This window comes from Cervus canadensis, chromosome 22, assembly GCF_019320065.1.
Source record: "Cervus canadensis isolate Bull #8, Minnesota chromosome 22, ASM1932006v1, whole genome shotgun sequence".
Lineage (NCBI taxonomy): Eukaryota > Metazoa > Chordata > Mammalia > Artiodactyla > Cervidae > Cervus > Cervus canadensis.
The window spans coordinates 51,090,325-51,099,956 of record NC_057407.1 but is presented as its reverse complement, the minus strand read 5'-3'; the positions used below and the strand labels follow the sequence as shown (position 1 = coordinate 51,099,956).

The window sequence follows — 9,632 nt, the reverse complement described above, 5'->3', positions numbered from 1 at the left end:
CCTCTGCAGGTGACCTTCCCAATCCAGGGATCGAACCCATGTCTCTTAAGTTTTCTGCTTGGCAGGAGGATTCTATACCACTAGCACCACCTGCGAAGCCCATATATGTATATAAATCACATACCTGCCCTATCACATAATCAGTCACTCCCATCAACATTCATATAGCTTCATTTGAAAGCATACCCAGAGGGTCACACTTAATGCACAAAACTCCCTGTTGATATGCAAATACCCTTTCTCTTTTCCTTACCAGGGAGGTGCTACTCTTGCCATTTTCATTTTTCATCCTTACATACCCCACCATGGAACTCACATAGACCAGGCTTTCGCTCCACCAAAATATGACCCTTGCCTGGACAATACCAAATGCAACCACCAAATTTTCATTCTCTTTGTTTAAACGGAAGTATAGTTGCTTTACAATGCTGTGTTAGTTTCTGTGAGCAATGAGATTTGGTTACACACACACATTCTTTTTCTTTTTCTTTTTCATTTATTTTTATTAGTTGGAGGCTAATTACTTTACAATATTGTAGTGGGTTTTGTCATACATTGACATGAATCAGCCATGGATTTACATGTATTCCCCATCCCGATCCCCTCTCCCACCTCCCTCTCTACCCAATCCCTCTGAGTCTTCCCAGTGCACCAGGCCCGAGCACTTGTCTCATGCACCCAACCTGGGCTGGTGATCTGTTTCACTATAGATAATATACATGTTTCGATGCTGTTCTCTCAAAACATCCCACCCTCGCCTTCTCCCACAGAGTCCAAAAGTCTGTTCTGTACATCTGTGTCTCTTTTTCTGTTTTGCATATAGGGTTGTCATTACCATCTTTCTAAATTCCATATATATGTGTTAGTATGCTGTAATGTTCTTTATCTTTCTGGCTTACTTCACTCTGTATAATGGGCTCCAGTTTCATCCATCTCATTAGAACTGATTCAAATGAATTTTTTTAATGGCTGAGTAATATTCCATGGTGTATATGTACCACAGCTTCCTTATCCATTCGTCTGCTGATGGGCATCTAGGTTGCCTCCATGTCCTGGCTATTATAAACAGTGCTTCGATGAACATTGGGGTGCACGTGTCTCTTTCAGATCTGGTTTCCTCAGTGTGTATGCCCAGAAGTGGGATTGCTGGGTCACATGGCAGTTCTATTTCCAGTTTTTTAAGAAATCTCCACACTGTTCTCCATAGCGGCTGTACTAGTTTGCATTCCCACCAACAGTGTAAGAGGGTTCCCTTTCCTCCACACCCTCTCCAGCATTTATTGCTTGTAGACTTTTGGATAGCAGCCATCCTGACTGGCGTGTAGTGGTACCTCATTGTGGTTTTGATTTGCATTTCTCTGATGATGAGTGATGTTGAGCATCTTTTCATGTGTTTGTTAGCCATCTGTATGTCTTCTTTGGAGAAATGTCTGTTTAGTTCTTTGGCCCATTAAAAATATGGAACGCTTCACGAATTTGCGTGTCATCCTTGCGCAGGGGCCATGCTAATCTTCTCTGTATTGTTCCAATTTTAGTATACGTGCTGCTGAAGCGAGCACCACACATTCTTTTTCATCACGTTTCATTCGAAGTAATAGCACTTGGCATATCTGATCATTCTCTCTTCCAACTGTTTTGTCCACTTGGCCCCCAGGCCACGACTCTCTCAGTGTTCTCCTGTGGCTCCAGCTGCTCCTTCTGTCCCTCTGCTCACTCCCCTACATCATCTTCCTGAGCTCTAAACATTGGACGGACCCTGGCTCAGGTACCAGAGGTGTTCTTTCCTCTGCCTACCTCACGGTCTTCTCCAGTACTGCTTTTCTTTTTTTGTCTTTAATTTTTCCTTTTTAAATTAATTTTTATTTTATTGAAATAAACACGTATACACTTAGAAAAGTCAAATAGTACTTGTGAGATAATGGAAAATATGTATCTTGGTGTCTGCCCCCATTTCCTGACATGGAATTCCTAAAACTGTTGTAATTTCCTAAGTGGTAAGAACACTAGGAAATCCTACTGAAGCTCCGATACTTTCGCCACCTGATGCGAAGAACTGACTCATTTGAAAAGACCCTGATGCTGGGAAAGATTGAAGGTGGGAGGAGAAGGGGACGACAGAGGAGGAGATGGTTGGATGGCATCAGCGACTCAAAGGACATGAGTTTGAGCAAGCTTCAGGAGTTGGTGATGGACAGGGAAGCCTGGCATGCTGCAGTCCATGGGGTCACAAAGAGTTGGACATGACTGAGCAACTGAACTAAAGAAGACTAGAAGCATCGCTTTTAAGTTTTGGTTTTGAATTTTTTGGCCTCACAGCATCTTTGTTGCCTTTTGTGGGATCTTTTGTTGCAGCGCACAGACTTTCTAGTTGCAGCAAGCGATCTTAGTTGGGCTGTGGCATGTGGGATCTTAGTTCCCCGACCAGGGATCAGATCCATGTCTCCTTCATTGGAAGGTAGATCCTTCAGGATCCAAAACTTGTAATTTCCAGCCTCACCCCTCAGCCTCCAGAGAGGAGAACATAGCTAAAAACAATTACTTATTGATTATGCCTGCAATATACATCAAGGCTGTATATTGTCACCCAGCTTATTTAACTTTACATCATGTGAAAAGCTGGGCTGGATGAAGCATAAGCTGGAATCAAGATTGCTGCGAGAAATATCAATAACCTCAGATAGGCAGATGACACCACCCTTATGGCAGAAAATGAAGAACTGAAGAGCCTCTTGATGAAAGTGAAAGAGGAAGGTGAAAAAGTTGGCTTTTAGCTCAAAATTCAGAAAACTAACATCATAGCATCTGGTCCCATCACTTCATGGCAAATAGATGGGGAAACAATGGAAACAGTGAGAGACTTTATCTTCTTGGGCTCCAAAATCACTGTAGATGGTGACTGCAGCCATGAAATTAAAAGATGTTGCTCCTTGGGAGAAAAGCTATGACCAACTTAGACAGCATATTAAAATGCAGAGACATTATTTTATCAACAAAGGTCCATCTAGTCAAAGCTATGGCTTTTCCAGTAGTCATGGATGGATGTGAGAGGTGAACTATAAAGAAAGCTGAGTGCTGAAGAATTGATGCTTTTGAACTGTGGTGTTGGTGAAGACTATTGAGAGTCCCTTGAACTGCAAGGAGATCCAACCAGTCCATCCTAAAGGAAGTCAGTCCTGAATATTCATTGGAAGGACTGATGCTAAAGCTGAAACTCCAATATTTTGGTCACCTGATGCGAAGAGCTGACTCATTGGAAAAGACCCTGATGTTGGAAAAGACCCTGATGTTGGGAAAGATTGAAGGCAGGAGGAGAAGGGGATGACAGAGAATGAGATGGTTGGATGGCATCACCGACTCAATGGACATGAGTTTGAGTAAGCTCCGGGAATTGCTGATGGACAGGGAAGCCTGGCGTGCTGCAGTCCATGGGGTCACAAAGAATTGGACATGACTGAGCAACTGAAGTGACTAACTGATGCCTACTTGAGGAAACCTCCATAAAATCCTGACAGTATGGGATTCAGAGAGCTTCCAGGTTGGCAAACACACGTATACCTGGAGAATGACACATCCCAACTCCGTGAAGACAGAAGGCGCTGTGCTCTGGACCCTTGCAGACCACATGTATAGTTCTTTATCTGCCTGTTCATCTGTATCCTTCATATATCCTTTAATAAACTGGTAAAATTGTCTCCCTGATTTCTGGGACTTGCTGTGTCAAATTAATCGAACCTAAGGAGCAGATCATTGGAATCTCTGATCTATAGCTGGTTGGTCTGAAGCACAGGTGACTACGTGGGCTTGCCCTGGTGTCTGATGTGTGGGGGTAGTGAAACGGTTAGGTGGTGTGATTTGGTTGCTAAGCAAGCCTGCTTGGTTTTGTGATTAAGCAAACATGCTTTCTTGAGTAACCCTTAACTCACAGGGGTCTCCCAGACTTTTTTCTATTTACAATCCCCTAGTGGGATTAACCAGAGAAGGCAATGGCAACCCACTCCAGTACTCTTGCTTGGCAAATCCCATGGACGGAGGAGCCTTGTAGGCTGGAGTCCATGGGGTTGCTAAGAGTCGGACACGACTGAGCGACTTCACTTTCTTTTCACTTTCATGCATTGGAGAAGGAAATGGTAACCCACTCCAGTGTTCTTGCCTGGAGAATCCCAGAGACAGGGGAGCCTGGTGAGCTGCTGTCTGTGGGGTCGCACAGAGTCGGACACGACTGAAGTGACTTAGCAGCAGCAGCAGCAGCAGCAGTGGGATTGACTATTTAATCACCTACTTTGTCCCTTTTCTCTATCCCTAGCAGTGGGAGCAGTCTTATGGGACTGAGCCCTGGATATGTAGGATCTGACACTATCTTCAGGTAGATAGTGTTAGACCTAAGCTGTAGGACATACAGCTGTTGACGACTGGCTTGTGGTGGGGAAAAGAACTCATGTATGTGATGATCACAAGTGTCAGAAGTGAAGGGTTCTCTCTGAAGGTAAATTGACGCAAGGAATAAGGACACAGTAGGGAAGAACTGGGTTTTTCCCTACAGAGGAAAGACAGCAATGCCTGAGTTTTTCCTTTTCAGTACTACAAAAGCTTACAACAAAATACAGCCCTTTTCCCATCTCTCTCTAGTTCCTTCATTCCTCTTCTCTAGAAGCAACTAATTTTTACTCCTTGGGCTGTCTTCTCTGGCATTTATGTCTGTACTTGTTTGTAATAACATGCACATTCCACTTTAATTTTTTAAAGACTTTTGTTAAGATTTTTAAAAAAAATTTTTATGTGACTTTTAAAAAGATGTTTTTAAAGTCTTTATTGAATTGGTTACAATATTACTTTTAAGTTTTGCTTTTTTGGCCGAGTGGCATGTGGGATCTCAGCTCCCCAACCAGGGGTCAAACCTGTCCCATCTGCATTGGAAGCAGAGTCGTAACCACTGGACTGCCAGGGAAGTCCCTGCATGCTACTTTAGATATTATCTACCAACTTCCATCTATTATGGTACATGCAAATTTATTTTCTGATAGTGTTACTCCCTTTCTTACTATCCTTCATCTTCTGAATATAGTTACAATATTTGGTTAAATCAATATTCAGTGTTTATATTATTAGATACACGCAAATGTAACTCCCAGCAGAGTGTTGTCATGTTTTATGATTAGGTTTTTAACATATCTTCCAGTTTATCTGCTTGTAAACTCATACATTTATCTTAAATTCGGTTTATATAGTATTTTTTCTTGTCAAATTTTATTTGGTTCTTTTATAAATGTGGTTTGTAACTTTTTAGAGTTTGCCGTTGAAAATTTCCAGTGTGGCTTTTGCATTCTTTAGCAGGTACCCTTGTTTAGGATGTACACTTGTTTCACTACTTGTGTTTTTTGTCATTTTTATTTTTGTCTCCATTTTAATATTTATTTTTATGTATGTATTTATTTGCCTGTACTAGGTCTTAGTTGTGGCATTTGGGATCTTTAGTTGTACATTTGGGATCTAGTTCCCTAACCAGGAATCGAACCCACATCCCCTGCATTTGGAGCGAGGAATCTTAGCCACTGGACCACCAGGGACGTCCCATTTGTGTTTGATAATTCCAATATTTGGACGCCTCTAGGGTTGTGTCTGATGTCAGTTATTTCTGTTGGTTCTTGTTCATTTTACCTTGGCTCCTTTCATGTCCAGTTATATTTGATTGTGTGTTGAACAATGTATTTAAAAAATTAGTTATAGAAATAACATTAGGATTATGTTGTCTCTCTGAGAGGATTTTCACTTGCTTCTCCCAGGCTCCTGGTACCCCTAGTAACCTGGGATCACTTTAATCTGACTTTAAAGCTTTCGATTTGGTGTGTGTGTGCTCAGTCACTAGGTCATGTCCAACTCTGTGCGACCCCATGGACTGTAGCCCGCCAGGCTCCTCTGCCCATGGAATTCTCCAGGCAAGAGTACTGGAGTGGGTTGCCATTTGCTTTGATTGGGGGCCACCCATAATTAGAAGCTCATGACAAGCTGTTTGAAGGCTGGTTTACTGTCAATTTACTCTGACCTCTAGGGTGCAATCCTTTGAGGTCTTAATCCAAAGCAGGAGATTGTTTACCAGGGTTCCTCACCCTCAATGGGTGGCCTCTAGTTCTGGGAAGCTTTCAAAAATGCAAAAAATTAGCCACTCCTTTAGATGAGCAAATGCCCACAATCTAAGTGACATGAATACTATGTTCACCTTCCAGGTTCCATTCTCTCCTGCATCCTACCTTGGTATCTTGTTAGCTCATTAGTGCCTTAAGAAGGGTTGTTCAATATTCTGTGCAACTGTTTCATTTGTTGGTGGCAGGGTTGGTCTGAATAAGCCAGTTCCACTACTATTAGATAGTGAAGTCCTCATCTGGTTTCCCTTCTTCGCTTTTCTTGTCTCTGTTGGTTGCTCTCTAGATGTTCTGTACAACCATTACCCTAGGACTTTCTTCTGATGTCAGTCTTGGAATTCTCTTTGTTTTTCTTCTGGGTTAGATTCCCTTGGCCCTTGATCTGTATTTCTATATTTAGATTTATTCTCTGTTTAGCAAAGTAGATCCTCTAGAAGTTTCATCAATTTAAAAGTAAGTTACATTGGCAGAACCATGGTGAGGACCACCACTGATCCACCTGTCTCTCCTGTCATTGTGCCAATAGGTCTCTTGTGCTCTTATCTGGACATTGTGGCTTCATCATCATCATGGAGACTCCTTTCCTTTGCTCTCCTCTGTTGAATCTATTTTCTGTATTCCATGTCTCCCTCTTTCCCAGATTACTCCCTCATTTTAGTGGAGGAAACAAGGTGATTGGTATAGTAGACAGAATAATGCTCCTCCTTCCCAGATGACCACATTCTTATTATATATAAATGGAATGTTACTCAGACATATAAAAGAAAGAAATCTTGCCATTTGTGACAACATGGATGGACCTCGAGGACATTATCCTAAGTGAGGCAACTCAGACTGAAAAGGACAAATACTGCATGGAACCACTGACATGTAGAATCTAATGCTGCTCTTCTCACCATGTCCTTTTGGTACGAGGAGTCTGACGGTTGAAGAGGTCAGCAAATTTCTCCAAAGCCTAAGGAGTCTTCTGGGGAGGAAGTTATTGAGATCCTGACACTGATTCTTTGGGAGGATCACTTTTACTGTTTCACCTCTGATGTCCTGAAGCATCGCCAACCTGTGATGGCAGCAAAAGACACCAGGGCCTACTCAGAAGAAATTCACCATGAAGGATGGGGAACCTGGGCCACTCACCTGTGCTTAACATTGCTGGCTAGGAGGACAGGTTCTAGCTCAGCCCTTATAAATTTCCCTGAAGCATCAGAGGTGTGTCCTAGGAAAAAGAGTCCTTTGAGTTTGCAACCTCAAACTATTAGAGCAAGTTAGGTTTTAGTAACTCCCATCTTGTGATATAGCAGATCGTCTGTGTTTCAATAGTGACACCTTGTGGGGCAGAGGTAGGAAACTGGGGTCTGTGGGCACTGCAGCAATTTTATTTTCTTCTGTCCTTTTACAAACTTAAAAAACAATTTTTATTTTTGGCTGTGCTGAGTCTTTGCTGCTGCACAGGCTTTTCTCCAGTTGCAGTGTGTGGGCTTCTCTTGTTGCTGAGCCTGGGCTCTGGGGTGCCCAGGCTTCAGTACTTGCAGCACGTGGGCTCAGGCGCGGCTCGGCTCCAGAGCACAGGCTCAACAGTTGTGGTGCGGAGGCTTAGCTGCTCCATGGCATGTGGGATCTTCAAGGACCAGGGATCAAACCTGTGTCTCCTGCATCGGCAGGCAGATACTTTACCACTGAGCCACCGGGGAAGCCCAATTCTGTCCTTTTTTTTATCTCTTATTTTTCAGTGTTTCCAGCCTTATTGAAAAATAATGACAAAATTGTAGTATTTTTAAAGTGTACAGTTTGATATACTTGTACACTGTGAGAAGTTTTTCACCGTCTAGTTAGTGAACAGTCATCCTTTTTTGCAGGGGGTGGGGGGGCGGCGTGAGCACCTTAAGTTTTACTCTCTTGACAGATTTCAATCATACAATACCATACAATTAACTACAGTCACCTTGCTGCACATGAGACCCTCAGGCCTTACTTTATAACTGAAATTTGCATCCTTTACCAACCTGTTCCTACTGTCCCCTTCTCTCTTAGCAACCACCATTTTATTTTACGAGTCCAACTCTTGTTAAATTTTTTCAATTTACGTTTCACATAGAAGTGGTACCATGTAGTATTTGTGTTTGTCTGGCTTATTTCACCCTGCTTGGCTACTCAGGGTCTTTTGTGGTTCCAAATTTTAGGATTTTCTATTTCTGTGAAAAATGCCACTGGAATTTTGATAGGAATTGCACTGAATCTATATCTCACTTTGGGCAGTATGGGCATTTAGCAATATTAATTTTCCAACCCATGAACACCAAATAGCTTTCCATTTATTTGTGTCTTCCTAAGCTTCTTTTATCAGTGTTTAGTAGTTTTTAGTGTACAGATTGTTCATCTCCTTCATTAAATTTATTTCCTAAGTGTTTGTCTTTATGATAATCATAAAATGAGATTCTTAACTCATAGTTCATTGTTAGTGTACAGAAATGCAACTGATTTTTATATAGTTATTTTGTATATTGCAACTTTACTGACTTAATCCATCTTTCATTATTAAAACCAGTGATAAGCAAGATGAAACGTTTGGACTCTCTTCCTGAGCCTACCATGAGACTGAAAGTGAAAGTCGCTCAGGGGTGTCTGACTCTGCGACCCCATGGACTGTAGACTGCCAGGCTCCTCTGTCCGTGGGATTTTCTAGGCAACAATACTGTGGGTTGCCAGTGGGTTGCCATTTCCTTCTCCAGGGGATCTTCCCAACCCAGGGATCAAACCCAGGTCTCCTGCATTGCAGGAGGATTCTTTACCATCTGAGACACCAGTGTACATAATTACTGTGTTCATCTGTTTTATATGTATACTATTAAAGACCACAGTACTGGGCTTCCCTGGTGGCTGATTGGTAAAGAGTCTGCCTGTCAATGCAGGAGACACAGGTTCAATCCCTGGTCTGGGAAGATCCTGAGGAGCAGCTAAGCCTGTGTGCCACATCTACTGAGCCTTTGCTTTAGAGCCTGGGAGTCGAAACTCCGGAGTGCACGGGCTGCAACTAGGGCCCACGCCCTGCAACAAGAGAAGCCACCACAATGAGAAGCCCACCACGGCAACGAGAGAGTAGCCCTTGCTCACTGCATCTCGAGAGAAGCCCGTGAAGCAATGAAGACCCAGCACAGCCAATAAAAAAATACAAGTATCAAAAAAAAAAATCTATAGTACCAGACATTCCCATGCATGAAGTGACCAGGTCCAACCCTGCTTAGCTTCTGAGATCAGGTGCATTCAGGGTGGTGTGGTCAAAGACACACCAGTTTAATTTGAATATTAAAAAGATATACATACCAAATATACAGATATACATACCAAAAGACAAAATGATAATGCAAAACACACAACAAAAAAAATGACTTTCTTAATAATTTCTTTATTCTTAAAATAAAGAATAATTATAAGTCAATAAGAAAAAGATGAATAATCCAATAAAAAATGGTCAAAGGATAAAAATCAGTATCTAACTTA

At 42.2% G+C, this 9,632-nt stretch overlaps 1 non-coding gene across 1 annotated transcript; it reads right to left on the bottom strand.

The window, feature by feature from the left end:
- Positions 1-1,452: 1,452 nt before the first annotated feature.
- On the bottom strand, positions 1,453-1,559 carry LOC122425261. The gene has a single exon (XR_006264797.1). It is a non-coding gene; the product is annotated as a U6 spliceosomal RNA (small nuclear RNA).
- Between the last annotated feature and the right edge of the window lie 8,073 nt (positions 1,560-9,632).